Source organism: Monodelphis domestica, chromosome 7, assembly GCF_027887165.1.
Source record: "Monodelphis domestica isolate mMonDom1 chromosome 7, mMonDom1.pri, whole genome shotgun sequence".
NCBI lineage: Eukaryota > Metazoa > Chordata > Mammalia > Didelphimorphia > Didelphidae > Monodelphis > Monodelphis domestica.
Window position 1 is genome coordinate 212777165 of NC_077233.1, and position 22900 is coordinate 212800064.

Genomic DNA, 22900 nt, shown 5'->3' on the forward strand with positions numbered 1-22900 from the left:
GATTATTCACTTAGAAAAATGAATAATATGGAAATTAAAAAATGTGCATCCAGCAGAGATAATGTGGTATTGTGATGAGAACTCTGGATGTGGCATAAGAGAACCTGGCTCTTTTGCTGGATGAGTGAGCTTGGACAAGTTACCTAAATTCTCTGTGTCTCATTCATAAAATGAGAGACAATATTATTTCTATGGTCCCTTCTAGCTCTAAAATTCTATAATCTTATGTATCTTCTCTGCTCTCAAGTGTCTTCTTAGATGCTGAGGCCATGGCTTGGTGTGCTGATACTTGTAGGAGGCCTCCAATTCCAGCCCAGATAAACCATATTCTGGCTCCTTTGTCCTTTCTGGGGTCATAGTGTTAGAAAGCTCAGTGGTACTGAGTCAGGTCGTTGAATTGTAAGTCAAGAGTATGTTACTTAACATACTCTTCCTGCCAATTCACTCATCTTTTCTTTATGTGTCTACTATTTGCAAGGGATTATGCAAGGGACTGGGGATACAAAGATAAAAATGAAATTGTCTCTGCCCTCAAGGAATTTACTCCTCACTCTTTGCTGTGGTAGGCACCAAATATTAGTGTTGGTGAGCAACCCATTTAAACTCTGATGTTCAATTTGTTCATCTGTACAAAGAAGGGTATCAATCTTTACCTATCCTTGAGGACCATTGTAAGGGGGAAATGAGATTAGGCGTTTGTAGAGTTACAAATTTATTGAATATAATATTTGTAGAATTTGACCATTTCACGTCCATATTGTGCTTCAATGGGCTAGTCACATCATAGCTCATTATACTTCAGCTTGGTGGGCTTCTCCCCAACAAGAAGAACAGCTCCAGCATCAACAATAACAACAACAGTTAATATCGCTAGAAGTCTTTTGTGCTATCTCTATGAAGTCTGGGAAAAATAAACTTTTCCAGTATGAAATGTCACCCAGAGGTGCTTGTGACCCAGATGGCTTTTTTTCTGGATGAATGGCTCATTCTCTCTTTGCTTGTAGCCCAGGAGGCTATAAAATACTGAGAAATTTTTGTCCTTTTGCTCATGAGTCTTCCTACAATGAATCCTCCTGAGTTTCCTTGAGATGCTGTGACCTCCCAGGAAGCTAAATTCACTGGGCAAAGAATTTGTATTTGTTGACAATAGGTGAGGTTATATGCTTCAGGCTTGGCAGCTGTTCTCAATGGTCTCTGACTGCTAACATCACTTATTTTTCATTCAAACAGAACCCCAGCCAAGGAGCAAAGCTGGCAGAGTATGAGGTGACTGACCCGTTCCTTCTCATGTTTCTTGCCAGACAATGAAAGCACTTCCCAGAGCTGCCTTGCAGTTATAATTGTAAGAGATGACATACCTATAATGCATTTAGGTTTGCAAAGGACTTTTGTACATGTTATTTCATTTGGATATAGCAGTAATAATGAGAAAGGGTGTTATTATTATCTCCATTTTACAGATGAAGAAATTGTATTTCATAAAGGTTAGGTGACTTGCCCTGAATCACATACCTAGGAAGTGTCTTTGGTAGAATTCCAATCCAGGTCCTTCTGACTCCAAGTCCAATTCTACATCATACTGTTTCTTGGATCAATAGCCACAAGGCATAGTATAGGGTTGAGCCATCAGGGATGGCAAGAGCTGTGCGAAAGGTCCTGTGCTAGACTGTAGGGTGATAGAAAGAGGGATAAGACAGGATTCTTGATCCCCAGGGACTTATTATCCACTTGGAAAATCAGAATGTGAGCCAAGCCAAGAACAAGCATTTATTAAATGTTTTCTCTTTGTTAGGCACTGTATTAAGTGCTGGGCAGAAGAATACATATAAAACACAAGTATGTAGAGACAACCAAGAATGGCAGGCACTATGTGACAAGTAGTTTACTGTTGGCTGGTACTGATAGGGGTGAGATCAGGGCCTTGAAGGACAAATAGAATTGATGTAAGATGATGGGGGTGAGAGAAAGCAAAGAAAGGCAGGAAGATACATGATTTTTTTGGGGGGTAACTTGGAGGGGGGGGGCGGGAGAGTTAGAAAAATGCTGTACTTAAAATCAGGCACGAGTTTGAAATCCATTCCCTCACTTGTTATCTATGTAACCTTGGCTCAGTGGATTCACCTCTCCTTGTCTTCCATTTTTTTAAATCTATAAAATGAGTAAATTGTTCTAAGTGATATCTGATGTCTCTTCTAGCTCTCTATCTATGATGTTAGGATCTTTAAGTTTCCTCTCATCTCTCAGTCTTGAGATCTTATTAAGGTTATGTAGCTGGTAAATAATAGTCAGAATTTGAACTAGGGTTTTCTGAACTCAAGTCTAGTAATTAATCTATTTTTATTAATCCGCCACTGATTGATACTGATAGAATTTAATCAAAGTAAACTAACGCATGAAATTCTGAGCTTTATCAATTTATTCATAAGATGTGATCCTGTTAATAACATGGGTCAAATGGCTAGCTTAGTTAGGCTGGTGACCCAGATACAGTGGCACAACTCCTTTTTATAAACATAGAACAAAGAACAGAACTGGGAAGGTGAGTAAAATAATGCAGTTGATTACAGGGGCTGAGGGCAACATGATGGTTGGAAATTGGGAATGAGGGACTAACAACAACCGTCTCCTTCCCTACTGCTACTAAGAAATGTTCCTGTTGATAGCACAGTGGATAGAGCTACAGACTTGGAGTTGGGAGGACTTAGGTTCAAATCTGGCCTCGGACACTTCCTAGCTCTGTGACTATGGACAAGCCATTTAAACTTGTTTGCCTAGTCCTTGCTCTTCTGTTTTAGAGTCATTACTAAGACAGAAGATAAGGTTTTTTTTTTAAACCCTTACCTTTAGTCTTGGAATCAATACTGTGTATTGGTTCCAAGGCAGAAGAGTGGTAAGGGCTAGGCAATGGGGGTTAAGTGACTTGTTCAGGGTCACACAGCTGGGAAGTGTCTGAGGTCAGATTTGAACCCAGGACCTCCCATTTCTAGGCCTGGCTCTCAATCCACTGAGCCACCCAGCTGCCCCCCAAAAGAGTTTTTTTTAGTAAAAGAAATGATTGTAGTTTGAGTCTACCTGCAAGGCTAGAGATAGTGGATATGACTTTTTTGGATAGCAAACCAGACATCCTTGAGTGATAGCTTGGTGGCATAAAGACATCTTGGTGTTTATCTATATTCCTTGAGGATAACAGATTTAATTGTGTGAAAAATAGAGCAGTGATTAGCAGGAGAACTGAATTTCTAAACTTAGCTTATATGGAAAGAATCAAAAGAAATGTAGCTTGAGCAATCATACAAAATAGGTCAGCAATAGATAATAGGAACAATTACAAAATAGAATCAATTTTTGAAAGATCATGTTGAGTCATTTCAGACTCTTTGTTACTTCATTTGGGATTTTCTTGGCAAAGATCCTGGAGTGAATTGTCATTTCCTTCTCCAGCTCATTTGACAGATGAGGAAACTGAGGCAAAAAGAATGAAGTGATTTGCTCAGGGTCACACTGCTGGTGTGTCTGAGTCTGTATTTGAACTCAGAAAGATTAGTCTTCCTGACTTCAGGTTGGGTACTCTATCCACTATACCACCTAGCTGCCCTTATAAAATGATATACCATCAATTTAATTTCTTCAGAACTAATGATTTCTGGGGGAATGGAGTGAGTGCATTCAAATTCCATTTAGCACCTGTGTGATGGCTAAGTCACAACCTTGCTGGCTCAATTTCCTACCTGTGTGATGGCTCATTTCCTCACTTCTAAAATGAGGAGTTTAGGGTCCTTTCCAGCTTTAGATCTCTGCCCCCGTATAAAGGCTATCCTATGCCGGATTCTATATGAATTCACTCTATTTGCTTTGGAGGTCTATGGTCTCCAGAAGGTACCATTTTTTTCCCTAATAAGATTATGCGCACTGAAGCCTTATCACTTATCCCTCATTAAATCTTCTTGTGGTTCATCTTCAGTTTCTCCTTTCAAAAATGTTAGGGCATAAATCTGGCTTATAAAGTTCTGAAACAGGAGAAGGAGAAGGAAAGGTCTGAACTATGAGGGAAACAATCAGCAGTGGAGGTCCCGAGCACCCCAAGGAGGAAGCCCCATGAAGACAGACAAGAGCTGAGTTGTGAGAGGTACAGAAGGCAAACTTTACCTGCTCTAGGGAGCAGGAACCAACAGACAGAAGAGGACAAAAATAGGAACTTAGCTGGCAAAAAAGTGGTGAGTGGAAAGTAATGTGAAGAAGAAAGGATGCCAGAGGAAAACTGAAAGAGGATACAACAGAAGAAAGGAATAGACTACAGAAGGGAAGGTGGAAGGAGGCTGATGAACAGGCTGTGTTCACTAGGCCTGCTCTCCTCCATTCAGTCCAAGTCCTCGTGGATAGTGTTTAGTTAGCACTTCAGACTAAAGTCTGAGCAAACAGAAAGACCCTGGACCTTGCCCAGAGGGTGAATAAATTCAGACGTTGCTGAAATAACACAGTAGACCATTGCCACCAGGTCTCTCAGAAGTTAAATCTCAGAACTGGTCCCTAAGGTGCCAGAGTTAATTCTAGCTGTCAGCATGTGCTCAGGGAAAGAGAAGTTCTTGTAACTCCTTTTCCTTGGTAGCCCCCTGGGTTGAGCTAGGTGAGGAAAAATGAGCGTAGCAAAGTCTTCCCTGTCCCACTTTCCCAAGTTGGTGTTTTGAGGCACAAACTCAATTTGTATATATTGGTGTTTATTTGGTTTGTGTTTATGCTATAATATAGCATCTCCACCATTAAAATGTAACAATTCGCCCCCTTCCCACCCCGGGGCAGGTAGGTGACTCAGTGGATGAAGAGCCAGGCTTAGAGATGGGAGGTCCTGGGTTCCAATGTGACCTCAGACACTTCCTAGATGTGTGACCCTGGGCAAGTCACTTAACCCCCATTGCCTAGCCCTGACCACTCTTCTGCCTTGGGACCTACACACAGTATTGATTCTAAGACAGAAGGTGAGGGTTTAAAAAAAAGTAAATTCCTTATGAGTAGAGATTGCATCAGTCTTTGTATTCTCTATCCTAGTACATAATAATGTATTGACTGAACATGCACAGCTAACTGGCCGGTTATATATTCGAGCCTAATTCTCATATTTTATAGATGAGGAAATTGAGGCCTAGGGAGTTGAAGTAATTTGCCCAAGGACACACAAGTGCAAAGTGGCAGAGCTGGGGTTGGAACCCAGCATAGATGTTGTCATCCCTCCTACTTGGCATCTTTCATCATCTTCAGTACAACTTTTTTTTTTTTAACTCTGAATGACCATATTCTCCTCCTTAGTGGGTATGGGGATTGGTAGTACCTAATTCCTAAAATCTTCAATTTTTTTCTCTTTGGAAATGCTGAAATGAACCACTGCCTCAAGGAACGAGCAGAGTACAGTCATTGTTCAGTCATCCTTCTTAAGCACTCTAGATAATATCTGACATTTCCCCAAGCTGTCTATACTGTTAAATATTATCATTATAGTACTCCATTGATATCCCTAAATTTTATGGCTCTTGGTTTTCCAATTCTTTAGGGCCCAACAACTTTCTAATTCTTGAGTGGTTGCAGTGGTATTATTTTAGCCTGATCCCAATGCCAATCTAACAGTAATCCCTTACAACAGTGCATTAGTGCCCAGGACACTGTGCAAAGGAAATTAGCATTTTATACATGCAAATTACCTTTTCATCTGCCTAGAAGACTTGACCAGGGAGCTCAAAATGTTATACATTGCAGAAGAAAAGAAATATAGCAAAACAACAGATGAAAAGTATGATCAGGAATGGTTTTAGTAGGGAACCACCAAAATCTTGAATTGACAATTATAGCTCAAAGAAGAAACAAACTCTCTCTAATTCCTAAAATCTTTAACTTTTTTTCTCTTTGGAAATGCTGAAATGAACCAGTGCCTCAAGGAACTGGCAGAGTACAGCATTGCTCAGTCATCCTTCTTAAACACTCTAGATAATATCTGACATTTCCCCAAGCTGTCTATGCTTTTAAATATTATCATTACAGTATTCCATTGATATCCCTTCTCTTCCTTCCTCTCTCTACTTATGTATCTACATCTACACCAATCTCACCTATATCTATGTCCATATCTATCTCTATACCTCGCTCTTTCTCACTCCGTCTCTCTGTTTCTTTTTCTCTTGTTGTCTTTGTCTCCCTCCCTTTACCTCTATAATTATCTATCTATATTAATCTAATTTCTATCTATGCCCTCACTCTGTCCCTCTCTACATTCCTCTATCTCTTTGTGTGTGTGTGTGCATGTGTGTGTGTGTGTGTGTGTGTGTGTGTATGTGTGTGTGTGTTGGTCTCTCTGAGTCCTAACAGCTTCAGCCCAACTCAATACCCCAATAGACTTTCAGACACAAAAAATATAGAATGTAGCATATTTTGTTTTAGGGAATTTAGGGTCAATCATCCCCTTTTTCTTTAACACACAAAGATTTTATTTGGGGTCCAGAATGGTGCAATGAAAAGACAGTCGCATTTGGAGTTAGAGGTACCAGGTTTAAATCCCATGTCTGCAACTCAGTAACTTTACTTCTCTGGAATAATAATAATAATGGCTTGCTTTTATATACGGCTTTAAAATGAAGTTATTGGATTAGATCATCTTGAAGGTCCCGTCTAGTCCTAAATCTCCGATCCAATGATTTTGATCAGCCTCCTGCATTTTGTTTCAACTCTGCTTCTAACATAAGGCTAAGTAAAACATAAATTACTCTATTCGGTTTTCTCTTTTTTTACTTTTAAATTGATTGATTGATTTGTTTGTTTGTTACATTAAAATTCCCAGGTATCCTCCTCCATCCCTCCTTTTCCCCCCTCCGCACACTACAGAAGATTAACTCTCAATTGACTCCATTCTTCAGCTCTCTCAGAGTCTATAGAAGAAAACTTGGTCAGTACACTTAGCATAGTCTCAGGGTACTCCTTATCTTTTCAAATATACTGCACTATGGGCAAGTGGAATGAAGAGATGACCCTTATTAGACTACATCTCTCAATTTAGCGACTCATCTTTCTCTGTGGCTGAGGGGTTTGCATGGAAAAGTACCAGTGCTGCCCTCTTGACCTGCCATGGGACTCTACTGTTGTTTGATCTTTTAGACAGGCTTGCGACAGATACCTCACTTGGGTGCAGACTGGCTTAGTTGTCAGATTTTAGTTCTGGGAACTGCAGGAGCTCAAATAAATGGTGCCCAACTGCCATGTTAGTAATGTGGTTCTCAGCGTTGGGGGTTCCCTTCCAACTTTCCCACATTATGACTTCTCAACACCACTCTTTTGGGAATGGCCAGGAGAAGGGGGCCACCATGAGATTTACTGGGCAAAACCAATGTGAAGGTGACACTTTTTTTATGTTGGGTACCTGGTAGGAACTTTAAGATGTCTACTGCTCATGTTTTGCTGAACATTGGCTATTCATTTCTGAGAAGGAAAGGCTTGAGGGGGCATCAGGGAGACATTTTGGTTCTTCCCTTTCCTTTGTTATGATTGTCTAAAAATGTCTAACTATAGTTTCCCCCTCCCCCCCATTGCATCATTGCATCTTTGCATCTTTCTCTGTAAAGTTGAAAGGTTTTGTCAAATACATTTTCTCCTTTAACAAACAATTTTAAACATTTGAACAATTTAACATTTAACAATAATATAACAACAATAATAACAACAGTAATAATTCTGACATTTAACATTTTTTAAATAAAGTCTGAAAGATGAGTTCTGGAGGCAACTACGTGACTCAGTGGATGGAGAGCCAGGCCTAGAGATGGGAGGTCCTGGGTTCCAATGTGGCCTCAGATACTTTCTAGCTGTGTGACCCTGGGCAAGTCACTCAACCTCCACTGCCTAGTCCTTTCTATTCTTCTTCCTTGGAACCAATACACAGGATTGATTCCGAGACAGGAGGTACGGATTGAAAAAAAAGTTAGTTCTGCATCTCTCAGAACAATACAAACAACAACAGAATTCTTGGGAACTGAAAACAAATACAAAGCAAAGGTAATAATGACTTTTGTTTGTTATATTGCCAAAAGTGGCAATATACAAGTCATAACATATATAAATTAAAGTGACTTCAGGATATAAAACATGGAATATAAGAGCTGGAAGGTACCTCAAAGGCCAACCCACTTATAGATGAGAAAACAGCCTTTGGGAGGTTGTGACTTACTTAAAATCACATGGGAAGTAAAACTTTTTAGTCTCGCTGGTAATGGTAATATACAGCTCTGATAGCATGTTAGAGCTGCAGGGACTTAAAAACATAGTGTTGGATCTGAGGGACCTGAACACATTTGATCTGTGTGTAGAGTCTCAGAGCTGAATAGGCTCCAGAAATCATCATCAACCCCCCCCCCCCACTTTACAAAGGAGGAACCTAGGCTCTAGAAAGAGGATGAAGCTGGAATTCAGAGAATAGAAAGTGACTTGGCCAAGGAGTTGAGTTACTGGAAAGAGTAGAAACAGATCCCAGGTCTCAACATAGTATTGATTCTAAGACAGAAAATAAGGATTTAAAATTATTTGTTTATTTTTATTTATTTTATCATTGTACATTATTGCTATTGCCATGTACAATGTTCTTCTGTTTCTGCTCACTTCACTTTGCATCATTTTATATCTCTTTCCAGATTTTTTTTTGTGATTATCCTATTCATGAGCTCTTATGTCACAATAGTATCCCATTACAACCATATACCACTTGTTCAATCATTTCCTGACTGATGGACATCTCTTCAGTTTCCAATTCTTTGCCATCACAAAAAGGACAGCTATAAATATTTTTGGACGGGGAGGTCCCTCTCCATTCTCATTTAATTCTAGTGAGATGTTTACTCAGAAGAGATCAAGAGTGAAGGACTGCCCTCCGAACACTTACTATTTCTTATTCCCAGACCTGACAGTATTGGGGATTGGTGGACAGATGCCAGGGGATGGTGAATGGCTCCAGGGAAGTGGAGGAGTCAGCCCAGGGGTTGGAATCATGTTACATTGGCCACAAGGAGGCAATACTGACACATTAAAAGGGTCTGACTTAGCTAGAGGCCCTGACTGGCCAAGCTAGCTCTGAAATAGCTTGGGCTTGATTCCTTCCTCCCTTGTGGGGCTCTTCTCCTGTGTCTTCTTGGGGCTCCCTCCTGGAGGTGCTCCTATACTTTTGCTGCTGTCTGCTTCCCTTATCCGCCAGATCTCCTCTCTTTCCCTCCCCTTATCAGATTTTACCTTCCTGAAGGACTTTATTCTCTACTATCTGTCAAGGAGAAAACTAATCTTGCAGAAGGTGTTGATAGTTAATTATGGCCCAAGTAAGGCTATACCTACAAGAGTATTTGCATTTTAATGGGGGAGAAGTAGAGAAGTAGGGATTATAGGATCATAACTCTAGATCTGGAAGGTACCTTAAAGGTCAGTTGGTACAACTCCTTCATTTTACAGACAAGGAGATTGAAATCCAGAGAGATTAAGTGATATCTCGAGTTTATGAAGATAGTTAAGTGGTAGATGAAGGATTTAAACTCTGGGTACTCCGAGTTCATAGTTCTTTCTACAGCACTAGATATGGCAGCCTTGGAGAGTGGACAAAGGGCAGGGCTTAGAGCTATCTAGACCTGGGTTCCAGTTGGTCCTTTAATACATGTTAATGCTTTTAATTTCTCAGTGCTTCAAACTATTCTCTATGACTATATATTACCGATTAGCATTGCTGGAGAGGTTTTCTACGCTGGTTATTCTACATACATTGAGTTACAGATTTGTACCAAAACAAAGGGAAAAAGAAAACCCAAAGACTGAACCCAAGATAAACCTTTAAGGTCAGAATGCAATCTCTCTGTTCCATTCTTCCTCACATTGGGTCAGTTGAGGAAACTGAGGCACAAGGGAGTAAACTAGTTTGCTCAAGGTCACAGGGAAAGTAAATAGCAGAATTAGAAGTGAAAGTCAAGTTGGCTACCTTCAGATCCAGTGCTCTGGCTACCATACCTGGCTTGGCTTCTCTGGGGAAAAAATCAATGTCATAACCCCAAAGAAGGAGTCAAGAAGTGGGAGCTACTCAAGTAATATGAAACAGATGACAGTGTACTCTTGCTATATGAGACTAAAACTAGTTTTGTCCAGCAGCCATTGTTGTTCAATTGTATCCAAAGTTTTGTGACACCATTTGGGGTTTTCTTGGCAAAGATACTGGTGTGTTTTGCCATTCCCTTCTCCAGATCATTTTACAGATGAAGAAATGGAGGTTAACAGGGTTAAGTGACTTGCCTAAGATCTGGGCTGGATTTGAACTTAGGTATTTTAGACTCCAGACCTAGAACTCTATTTACTATACCACCTAGCTGTCCACAAGAAGGCATATGACTTTTCAAAATTGCCTAAATCCATTTATGCTTTTGTTTTACATATTTCCTTTTCTTTTCTTTTAAACCCTCACCTTCTGTCTTAGAATCAATGATGTGTATTGGTTCCAAGGCAGGAGAAATGGTAAGGGTAGGCAATGGGGTATAAGTGACTTACTCAGGGTCACACAGCTAGGAAGTATTTGAGGTTAGATTTGAATCCAGGACCTCCTATCTCTTGATCTTGTTCTCAGTGCACTGAGCCACCTAGTTTTCAATTATATACAAAAATGATTTTTAATGTTTGTTCCTCAAAACTCTGAATTCCAAATGTTTTTCTTCCCTTCCTACCACCTCACTTAGAAGGCAAGCAATTTGGTATAGGATATACATGTGCAATCAGGAGTGTTTTGTGTATTTTAATACAGAAATAATACTTTGCTCTTTTTCTTCAGGTCTGTAAGGGTTAAAAAATTAAGGTTGGACTAAATATATGAGTGTGGTTGCCGAAATTAATATATCTCAAGTCAAAATGGCTTTTCTGGTAGTTTATTTATAAAATAGAGGGAAAGGGTGAAAGTAGAGAAATGAGAAAGAGGGCAGAGTAAGAAATCTAGCTTAAAGAGCTGGACTATTTGCTCTGATCCTGGCTTTACTCTGGCAGGGCTCCAGAAGTCCTAGCCAAAGGGCCTAGGGATAATTTAAGCAAGGGCTCCAGTCAGGAAGCCTCTTCCTCCAGGATGGGGGATGGGGCCTCTCTGGAGACTAGTCCCTCCAGGAGCCAGGAAAGGACTTAGCTTTTTCACTCACCCATGTGGTAGTCCTAAGGGAAGATCTAAGAGCCGTCCAAGATCCCAAGCCGAAGTTCCTCCAAAGCCAAATTCAAAGGAGAAAGAGCTGGTCACAGGAAGTTGCAACTACTTTTAAAGACTCTTCTTTGCATCACTTCCTGTGCTTTCCTTCTATTTCACATGGACCAATCATAGTTTTAGATTTTTCTTAGAACTGCCCAAGGAGCAGTCAGTCATTTCTGAGTTGTCACCCAGTTTAGCATGTGGGTTGCAGACCTCCCCTCACTTAAGGAAATGTGGGGGTGTATAGAGCTTCTGGTGATTAAATCTAAAAGTGGGCAGGGGAGAGTCAATTCCATCTTCACAGGATGTTTGGAGTCCCTTCGTCCATTAAGGATACTATAGGTATAATAATTAAATAATAACTCATATTACTATAGTTCATGTAAGTTTACAAAACAGTTTCCTCACCAAAACCCTGTGAGCTAGATAGTATGACTATCATTCCTATTTTATAGATGAAGAAAAGTGAAATGACATGTCCAAGTTGAGAAGTGGCTCCAAATCAAGTGTTCTTTCAACCAAACAAAAGGCCAATTTTCTCATGTGAACATGGGACTTTATAAAGCACTCCTCACCTCCCTCCTCTTTTAAATATAAAAAGGCTGTTGTTTTTGTTGAATTCTCTCTCTTCCTTCCTTCCTTCCTTCCTTCCTTCCTTCCTTCCTTCCTTCCTTCCTTCCTTCCTTCCTTCCTTCCTTCCTTCCTTCCTTCCTTCCTTCCTTCCTTCCTTCCTTCCTTCCTTCCTTCCTTCCTTTCTTTCTTTCTTTCTTTCTTTCTTTCTTTCTTTCTTTCTTTCTTTCTTTCTTTCTTTCTTTCTTTCTTTCTTTCTTTCTTTCTTTCTTTCTTTCTTTCTTTCTTTCTTTCTTTCTTTCTTTCTTTCTTTCTTTCTTTCTTTCTTTCTTTCTTTCTTCCTTTCTTCCTTTCTTCCTTTCTTCCTTTCTTCCTTTCTTCCTTTCTTCCTTTTTCTTCCTTTCTTTCTTCCTTTCTTCCTTTCTTCCTTTCTTCCTTTCTTTCCCTTCTGTCTTAGAGTTGATACTGTGTATTGGTTCCAAGACAGAAGAGCAGTAAGGGCTAGGCAGTTAGGTAGGATTAAGTGACTTGCCCAGGGTCTCCTAGCTAGGAAGTATCTGAGACCAAATTTGAAACCAGATCCTCTCAACTTCCAACCTGGCTCTCATTGAGCCACCTAGCTGCCCCTAAAAGTGATTTTTCTAAAGCATATCTGACCATGTCACTCCCCTACTCAGGAAACTCCAATGGCTTTCTATTATATCTAGGATCAGATATAAAGTCCCTTATTTCTTATAAGATCTTTTCAATCTGGCCTCTGTTTATCTTTGCATTTTTCTCATCTTTTACTCCCTTAGAGTGCCCGCATGAAGTTAGGAAGGCTTTTTCATGAGTTTGAATTGGGATGTAAATACTACCTGTGTGACCCTGGGCAAGTCACTTAATCCTGTTTGCCTCAGTTCCTCATGTGAAAAATGAGCTGGAGAAGGAAATGATAAACAACTTCAATATCTTTGTCAAGAAAGCCTCAAATGGGATCACAAAGAGCCATACATAACTGAAAAATGGCTGAACGACAACATTCTATGATCCTCTGACATTTGCCTACTTGCTGTTCCTTGAAGATAACACTCTGGTCTCCCACCTCAGGGTCTTTTCCTATTTCCTTACCTGGATTTTTTCAAAGACTTTAAAAAATCTTTACCTTCTGTCTTAGAATTGACACTAGGTATTGGTTCCAAGGCAGAAGAGTGGTAAGGGCTAGGCAATGGGGGGTTAAAAGACTTGCCCAAGGTCACCCAGCTAGGGAGGGTCTAAGGTCAGATTTGAACCCAGATCTTCTGAAGCACCCAGAAGCCCCATCTCTGACTCAACTTCCCTGGCTTCCTTCAAGAGTCAACTCCCTTCCTAGCTTCTGCAGGAGACTTCCTGTTTCTCTTCAATTGTTAGTGCTTTATCTTCTGAAATTTGCTTCCAACTACTCTATATGTCTCTTGCATATTCCTTGTTATTTTTTGTGACCTCCATGATTAGACTATAAGCTTTGAGTGCAGTGACCATATTTTTGTCTTTCTTTGTGCCTCCAGTTCTTCGCACAGTGCCTGGCACATGGCAAGTGTTTAACAAATGTTTGTTGACTTGATTTCAATGACTGTTGGGCCAAAGGGGGTTTATATAGCAAAGAGGGCTAGATAGAAAATTATTATCAGGGCTTTCATGATATCTTCTGGGTGGATTGTGGTGGCACAGGGGGTTGCTAAGGAGTGGGAAAGATCTGAGAGAAATTTGTGACCTGAGATGCATCTTATCTCTAGGAGTGTGGCTTTAGAAATCTAGGGCAGCTAATCTCTGGTAAACAAATTTAGAAGTAACACAAGACAATGATCAACTGTGAATAACAACTCTTATCAGCAATGCCAGGATCCAGGACAACTCCAAGGGACTCATGACAGAAAAAGGCTATCAACTGCCATAGAAGGAATTGGTGGAGTTCACTTTATTTCCTCCATGAATTTTTCTCTATTGTAAGTGATATATGTCTTCTTTTACAATATGACGAACATTGAAATAGTATTATATTAATAACATATGTATTACCTATGCCAGTGATGGCAAAACTATGGATGTGTGCCAAAATGGGCATGCAGAGCCCTCTCTGTGGGCACATCTGCAGTGCCCCCCAGAGTTAATTACTAGAAAGCCAGAGGGACTCAGGGTGGAGCTGTGCTCCTCCCCCATCCATGTACTTGAGGACATTTCTCACTCTCCCTCTCCCCCCCTCTTCCCATTATCCCAATGGGAGAACTTCTTCCTTCCCCTGTCTGGGTTAAGGAATGGGGCTGGGTGGATGGGGGGTGAGGGATAGAGTGCAGCACTTCATCTCTAAAAGGTTCACCATCACTGGCCTATATCATATTACCTACCATCTTAGGGAAGGGGAAGAAGTGGGAGGGAGGGAGAGAATATGGATTGCAAAATGTTAGGAAATAATTATTGAAAATGATACTGACATATTATCTGGGGAAAAAAAAGAAAACAGGAATTTAGAATGTGAAATATATATACATACCTGTGATATAAGTAACTACCCTAGAGAGAAAGACTTTCAGGGCTCATCTATCCCTTCTTTAGGCATGCTTGAGAAAATAGAGAAGGGCACAGAGATTAAGTTGAAGATATTACTGTGATTGATTTTATGATTTAAGGTCTGTGCTGACTAGCTATTTGGTATATAAAACCTGAAACAACTTATAGCACACAGTTTAATGTATGAGATGCTTTCCAGAGACATACAGTGGTTAGGGAAGCACAAATATACACATGCCATTTAGCAGCTTGGGCAAGCAGGCTGCCCTAAGCCAAATTACTCCATTTCTTCAAAATTTGATTTAGTTTTCTTGCTCTCTCATCTTTCAACACATATAGTTCTAGAACTAAATACAGATAAGGATATATTAACCAATCAGTTAAGAAGCATTTATTGAACCCATGCTTTGTGTCAGTCCCCATTAGGCTTTAAGAATACAAAGACAAAAATGAAACAATCCCAGCCCTCGAGAAAATTACATTTTTATTGTGGGAAATAGCATGTAAATATGCAATATTTGCCAAATATATACAAGATAAATGCAAAGTGATCTTGCAGAGGAAAGTACTAGAAATGGGGGAGATCAGGAAAGACATCATGTGGTGTCACTTGAGTTAGGTAGATTGTGAAGGAAAGAATGTATATTTTTACACATGAGGGACAACCAGAGCAAAAGTATGGAACTGAGAGTTGTCATACCATGTACAAGGAATCATAAGAAGGTCACATTTTGGACAATAAAGTATCTGAATGGGGGGTGGGAGAACATATAACAAGGTTGGAAAGATACTTTGGAAACAATTAATGAAAGGATTTAAATGCTATATAGAAGAGTTTTCTTTTGATCCCAGAGTTAACAAGGAGCCAGTAGAGTTTATTGAGTAGAGGAGTGATATGGACAGACTTTTGCCCTAGGAAAATCACTTTAGAACTATGTAGAGGATGGGTAATAATAATGTTAATTATAATAATAAGCTACATTTATATGATGGTTTAATGTTTCCAATATACTTTACATAGATTATCTCATTAATCCTCACAATAATTCTGTCAAGTAGGTATAGACATTCCATTTTTACAGATGAAAGAACTGAGGCTCAGAGAAGTTAAATGCCTGGACTGAAGTCATATATCTTGTAAATGCCTGAGGCAGAATTTGAATCCAGGACCCCTTGATTCTAAGTTCATTGCACCATATTCCCTTTTCTAAAGAGGTCATCTTGTTCAACCTGACAATTTTATGGAAGAGGAAATTGAGGCCATGAGAGGTAAAGGGACTTGCCCAAGGACAACCAGGGCCAGGATTTGAATCAATGTCCTGTGAAGTCAAATCTAACACTTTCCCCAATGTATCATATTGCCTCAAGCACTACTCATACTATAGTCTCAGCTCTGAGGTACTTTTCAGGCACCAAATGTATGTGGCTGCCTGCAGAACACTCATGCTGGTGTGGTGGACAGCATGCTGTTTTGGAATTAGGAAGTTTGGAGTTCAAATTTGATACCAGATGCTTACTAGCTGTACAAGTCTCTTAAACTCTGTCTGCCTCTGTTTCCTCACCTGTAAAATGGGGATAATAACAGAACCTTCCTCACAGGGCTGTTATGAGGATCAGAAGAGGTAATTTTTTAAGAAAACACTTAGAATAGTGCCTGACACATAATAATTAGCATATAAGTGCTAGTTATTACTACTACTATTGCTACTTCTACATAAATGCTTATTCTTTTCTTTCCCCTTCTAGACCTGAACTGACTGAAGCCCCCAAGAAGGGAGAGGACTTTATATCCCAAAAGAGTGGATGGAAATTCATTAGCAGTGCTCTTATGACCTATGACCTGGGTCAGTCTTGTGCAAATCCCCTCAGAGGGAATCAGGAGGCAAAAAATATTAATAATAAGAGGGATATGACATTTTATCTTATCTTTTGTGATTATCCAGAAGTGGTGAGGATGAATGATGAATGATGGTAGAGCCTTCCACAATGGGGATTTGGTTTCAGACCTTCCAAAAACAATCTAGGGTTTTGCTTATCTTCTGTAGCTTTCTATAATCTGCTCTGGATCCAGCTAATTCACAGGAATCCCTACTTGGAATTCTACCTGATTTATGGGAGAAGAGATTATAATTTAGACAGGGAGACTAAACTACGGCTTATAAAACAATAAGAAAAAGCTAATTCCCTGTTGATAAATATTAAAAACAAAATATGAATAGGCAATTCTCAAGGGAAGAAATAGAAATTATCAATAGCCATAGGGGGGAAATGCTTCAAATCATTAATTTTCAAAGAAATGAAAATTAAAGCAACTCTGGGATTCTGTCTCACACCCATCAGATTGGTGAAGAAGTAACAAAAAGGGAAATGTCATATATTGGAGAGGTATATGAATGCATTGCTGATGGAGTTCTGAATTGGTCTAGCCATGACACATGGACTAATAACTATGTGTAAGGTATAGTGCTAGGGGGAGACAATGGACCCTTTGCTCATTTGGAAGGTGGAATTTAGGACCTGAACTTTCCTTATAGTGTTTGGAGTTACGTATTCTTAAATTATAGAGTATCTTTATATTCATTTTAACTTTAATCTAAGGAATGAATCTCTTGTAATGGAATAGAATAAGAGGTCTTGAGTTGGGATACAGTAGGTATCTATAAAATGAGAAGTTAGACTGGATGGACTCCATAGGCTTTTCCAGCTCTACTTCTATAATTTTTTGATAATCCTTATTTGCCCATAGATTGCATGTGTGTATATATGTGTGTATATGTATGTGTGTGTGTTGAACTCCCTAAATAATAAGTTATAAATAGCTGAAGGGAAGAATACAGTAATATTTTAGGACAATTGTGTGTGTGTGTGTGTGTGTGTGTGGTGTGCCTGAAGGATTGGATTGTGGAGATCAGTGAGGGGACTGTTGTAATCATTTCGATACGGGATGGTGAGGTCCTGACCTGAGGTGGTAGTTTTGGGATGGAAAGGTAGGGCTATCTATAAGTGATACTATAAAGGAAGGAATGATGGATGGATGGATGTTAAATTAATGAAGTCAATACTATTCAGAAATTAGATTTGAGCCTAGGAGACCGAGGAGGTATAGGGGAAAGTGTCTCATTCTCCACCACACCCCCTCAACCTCCCAACTAGTTGTTGAGGATAGGTGATTTTTATGCTTCTGTCCCTCTCCCTTCTTTCTTCCTCAGTATTAGGAGCAGGGAAAGCTTGTACCTTTGTTCTTGTTATATCTTTGAATTAAACATTTATTTGTAAAAGCTAGTTGATATTAATGGGTTTAATAGAACTAGAGTGTTATTGTTCATCCTTTGTTTCAAAAAGGACCAATGACCGTCATCATGAGAATGTCTTGACTTGTGCAGGATTGAAGTGAGGCAGAGTTGTGCAAAGTCATCCAAGTCTAATAGCAAGACAAAAGTTAAGATGACTGGTGATGGCCTGGGATACAGTGGATGACCTTGGAGTCTTTGATGTCTAACCAAATTCTAAGCACTTCATAGAACCTGCTTCAGTTGTTTTAATGGCTATTAGAACAATTTCTTTTCATCTGCTTCTTATGCTGGGGGAGGTCTTCATGTGCTGGAGGTAGATGATTCATTGTTTAGTTAAAAATAGAAGACTAATTCACTCATGGCTGAGTAGAGGCACAGCACTGATATGGAGGCTTATGCCAATGGCATGAGAGAGGCAACATTCTAACTCTTCTGGTGTACTTCTAGGAAGCTGAGGGGGAGATATAGTCCACTTTGTTCTGGGAGAGTGAGGCTAGGTTGTATTTACTGCATTTTTGTCTAGTCACACAATTCCTCTCTTCAGAAATTTCAGTAGCTCCTTATTATCCCGAATGAAATTCTTTGTTAGGCATTTAAGACCTTCCATAATGGAACACTACTTTATTGTTCCAATCACATTTCTTCTTCATATTTTTTACTTCAGCCAAATGAAGCTATGGATTGTTAGATGAGCACATTTTTTCCCCCACCTCTGTGCCTCAGATGAACTCTGTACTCTAACCTTCAGTGTCCTTCCTTCCTGTCGCCACCCATTAAAGCTCTTTTTTCAGTCATTTTCCAGTCATCTCTGACTCTCCCTGACCTCATTTGGGGTTTTCTTGGCAAAGATCTTAGAATGGCTTGCCATTTTCTTCTCCAGCTCATTTTAAAATGAGGAAACTGAGGTAAACAGAGTTAAGTGACTTGCCTAGGGTCTCATAGCTAGTAAGTGTCTGATTCCAGATTTGAACTCATGAAGATGAGTCTTCCTGACACTAGGCCTGGCATGCTATCCACTGTGTCATCTAGCTGCCCTCTCTTAAATCTCTACTTTCCTCTAAAGACAGTACAAATGCTTCCTCTTCCATGAAGTCTTCTTCAATTTCTCTGGTAATACAGGACATTTTCTCATCTAGGACTTCATTTTTCTCTAATTGTACTCATCATATATTTTTCAGTATCCAATTTGTCAGCATATGTTATTTATATTCTATCACTTAGGTAGCTAGGTGGCACAATGGATAGAGTGCTAGGTCTGAGCCAGGAATATTTAAATTAAAATCTAGTTGTAGACACTTACCAGTGAGACCCTGGGCAAGTCACTAGCCTCTTTGCCTCCATTCCTCTATTATAAAATGGGAATAAAATACCACCTATCTTACATAATTGTTGTGAGGATCAAATGAAGAATATCTGTAAAGTGCTTAATACATTGCCTGGCACATAGCACATCTATATAAATGCTTATTCCCTTGCTTTTCCTACTAGACTACAAGCTTCATGGGTAAAGGGGAATATGTATCTTCTAAGTTTTGCAATTCCCCCAGATACAGTTGCTATCCATGCAGCAGTTGTTTAATAAGTGTTTGTTGAACTGAATTGAGTTAAACTGACAAACTTAATTGATATAGCAACAACTACTTTTCCATCCATGGTTTCTTGGGTGGATAGCAGTGTGGAGAGGATGGTTGCTATGGATAACTCGATATTATTAACTGGATGCTTACATTTGTTTCTGCACTTAGAGACCTTATAAGGTACCATGTGCCTTTTAAAAACCAAACTAATTAAGAAATAAATTAATTAAAAACATAAAGAAATTGATCTAAAGAGCAAAGTAGATGGGCGAAGGATTAATTACAGTGGAAATTGACAAAGGGCTGATGAGTAATGTGGTTCTGACATCTGCTGCAAAACAGAAGTTATGAAAAACATAATTAAATTAATCTTTCTCAAGGAGTTGTTACCATGGTTGCTCTTAATAGTGCTGCTTTCTCTTGAGTACAAGAAACCCTTTAGATTTGCGGATTTAAGATTTTAAATTTTGAATATTTAAGTTGAGAGGCCTAGGGACCAGGCCATATGGGAATCTGCTGGAGGAAATGGAGGTTTTAGTTAAGGAAAGTAAACCTTTTGAAGGGCACAAGAGCAGCATTCAAATATACTAACCCAATGAACTCTTTCTCTCCTCTATTTTTCCAAATAAATTGGGATGTTCTGTGGCTGGCATTGAGAGATGCTAGGGAAGATTCTCTATATATTCCCTGTCTATTTTTTTCACCTGTTGGGGAGCAATTGGGCAGGGGAGAGATTAAAACTCCATAGCAATATGTAGGGGGTAGATTGATTGCTAGAGTATGGCAAAATGCAGTGGTTGGGTAGTCTGACCTTGTTGTGGAGGGAATGACAGAAGAGTTATTGGTTGTTGCACTGAATAGGTGAATGCTAGGAAGGAATGGAAGGTGCCAGAGCTGTAGCTATATCTGCCTATCCCTGGTTAGTTAGGGTAAGATCCAGAAACAACTTGGTTGAGACAGAATATATTATCCTTCCTTCTAGGATAGTTTAGCAATTTCCAAAGGACTTTTTATATACGTTATCTAATTTAATCCAAATTGGCATAAAAATCCAAATTAAATATATTAAAAATAATAGAAATTTTATTGGCCCCATTAGATAAAAAAACTAATATTAGGTATAGTGACTTGACCAAAGACCTAGAGCAGTGATGGTGAGCCTATGGCATGGGTGCCAAAAATGGCATGCAGAGCACACTCCGAGGGCACTTGGCCACCCTCCCTCCCCACCCCTCACCCCCAGTGTTCCTTAGTAGAAATGCAGAGGGACTCAGGTGGAGCTGTTCCCTTCCCCATCTCCACTATGCCAGAGGACATTTTTTCACATCCCCTACCCCTCCATCTAACAGCCCAATGGGAGAGCTTCTCTCTCCCTCCCCTGTGTGGGATAAGGAGGGGAGGTGGGGCATGGCTAGCACTTGGAGAGAGAGGGGCATTGCATGCAGTCTGGGTAGGGCAGGCACAGCTCTAGGTCTGGGGCTGGGGTTGGGGGCAGGGTCTAGCACTTCATCTCTAAAAGATTCTCCATCACTGACCTAGAGCAATCTTTACTTGAAAAAAAAAAAGATTTTTCCTTTTTTTTTTTTGGTTCAGTTTACAGAACTCCATTAACTTTCAAAATTTTCATCCCATTCTCTAATTTCTAAGAACTAAAGTATTTTATGGTACTTGTAGATTGAAGTGTCCTTACCATTGATGGTTGCCTTTATTTTAACTTTCATTATCTTTAATTTGATTTTTTAGCTAGCCTAGCCCCTGAGCTACAGGATGGCACTGATTTGCATGTCTTTTATCAGGACTAACTAAGAGTTAACAATGGCCAGTTTGGCAGATGTTATAGAGAACTTTCAGGAATTCCACTATTGAAAAAAGAGAACAATACTTAAAACTCAGTAACATGTCCTGTCTTGTTTGTGTCTTCTGTCTTTTATATTTCCTTGTGGAGCATTCAGTTCTTAGTAGCCTCTCAAATCATTCCTAATTGTATGTGTGTTTTTTCTTTTTATGGTTAATTGAGCCAATATTAGTTCATTTATTTTGTTAATTTTTTCAAAGAACCAAAAGCAGATTTTCTTGATTAACTTTCTTGTTTTTCTCTTCTATTTTATTTCCTTTAAAAAAGGGATATTTACTGATTTCTTTGGTTTTTGCATTGCCTTAGCTTGTTTTCCTAGTGTCTTTCCCCTCCAAGAAAGCTATCCTTTATAACAAAGACTATTTTTAAAAAAATAAAAAGGATGAGAAAAAAAGTTCAGCAAAACCAATCAATAATGCACTTTGGAAAAAATCTGATATTATATGAAATATTTCACATTCATGTACTCCCTAATTTTTTTATATCTACCCTTTTAATAATTCTCTTTTTTTGCTTTCTTTTAGCTTGTAACTTTGTTCCCTTTCTAAATTCTTTAAATCAAGATTTAACTTAACATAGTTTTCTTTTTCTTATTTGTCATTTAGAGAAGTAACTTCTGCTAAATACTGTGAGATTTAAAATGGTTGAGGTCTTAAACTGTAGTGATTAAAATAGTGGAAGATATAAATTGTGATAGATATAAGAGAGGGGGAGTAAATTTGACCGCAGAAATATGTTTCACTACAGTGTCTTGGGTTTTAAAATCAAATATAAGGTGGTCGCCAGGGAAATATTCCCAATTATTCTAATACCCAAGTCAATTGGGTTTTATAGAGATTTTTAATTAACAATACAATGAGTAATCAAAGAGAGAGTAAGAAAGAAATAAGTATGAAGGGCCTCAAGCCAATATGGCCTAGACCTGAGTCTTAAAAGAGAAATCAGTCAGTTTTTTAACACTCACCACAAGGTCTGACTAAACAAGGATACTAGTGACACCAGGCCAGTATCCTTCCTCAAAGAGTCTTCCAGCCAGAGATTGTTTCAAAGGGCCTCTCTCAAGAGCCTCCAGAGCTCCTACCCCAGAGGGACAGAGCCCCTCAGAGGAGCTCTTCAAGGAGCTCTCCTCCAGAATGAGAGTCAGAAATCCAGATCTCTCCTGAATGAGATCCAAGCTCTTATTTTTAAGGGCAAAATCTTCTCTGTCACCTCCCCTAAGTCCTTACATCTACCAATCACTGTAGATGTTTCTAAAGGACCGCCCATTTTGAATTCACAGCTGAGTAGTTTTAATCTCTTTAGTAAGTCAGAAAAAAATGCTGCTGTGTCGACAAATTTCATTAAAAAAAAACCTCTGAATAAGTTATCACCCTTTTAGGTTTAAGTAGTTTACAAGTTGCCCCACCTATATGGGTACCTAGCATCCCATTGTATCAATTTTAAAAACAGGCATGACTCAAAGAACTTCCTGTCCTTTCCATAAGCATGGGTCAAAGCACTTTCATTGTTCTGAAGGAGTTTTCTGTCTTAAAGCAGTCTTAAGTAGGGTGGAGTAGGGATATTCCCAAGGCAAGGAGTTTTCACACTTAAGTAGAATTCTCACTATCTGCTAGGGAATTTTTTTAAGTAGAAGATTCCCCAATGGGGAAATTTCCAACATTCATAAGTCTGAGAAATTTTAAGGTTTACAATACTGCTCTGGCAATACCTGACAAATATGTTGATATGCTATATTTATTTTTTAATTGCTCATAAAAATATTCTGTTCTGGTTTTCTTCCCTGAGACATAATTACAATGCATCTTATAGCTTTCATGTATATATGTCTATAGATAATGAAATGTATATGAACTAGATTCAT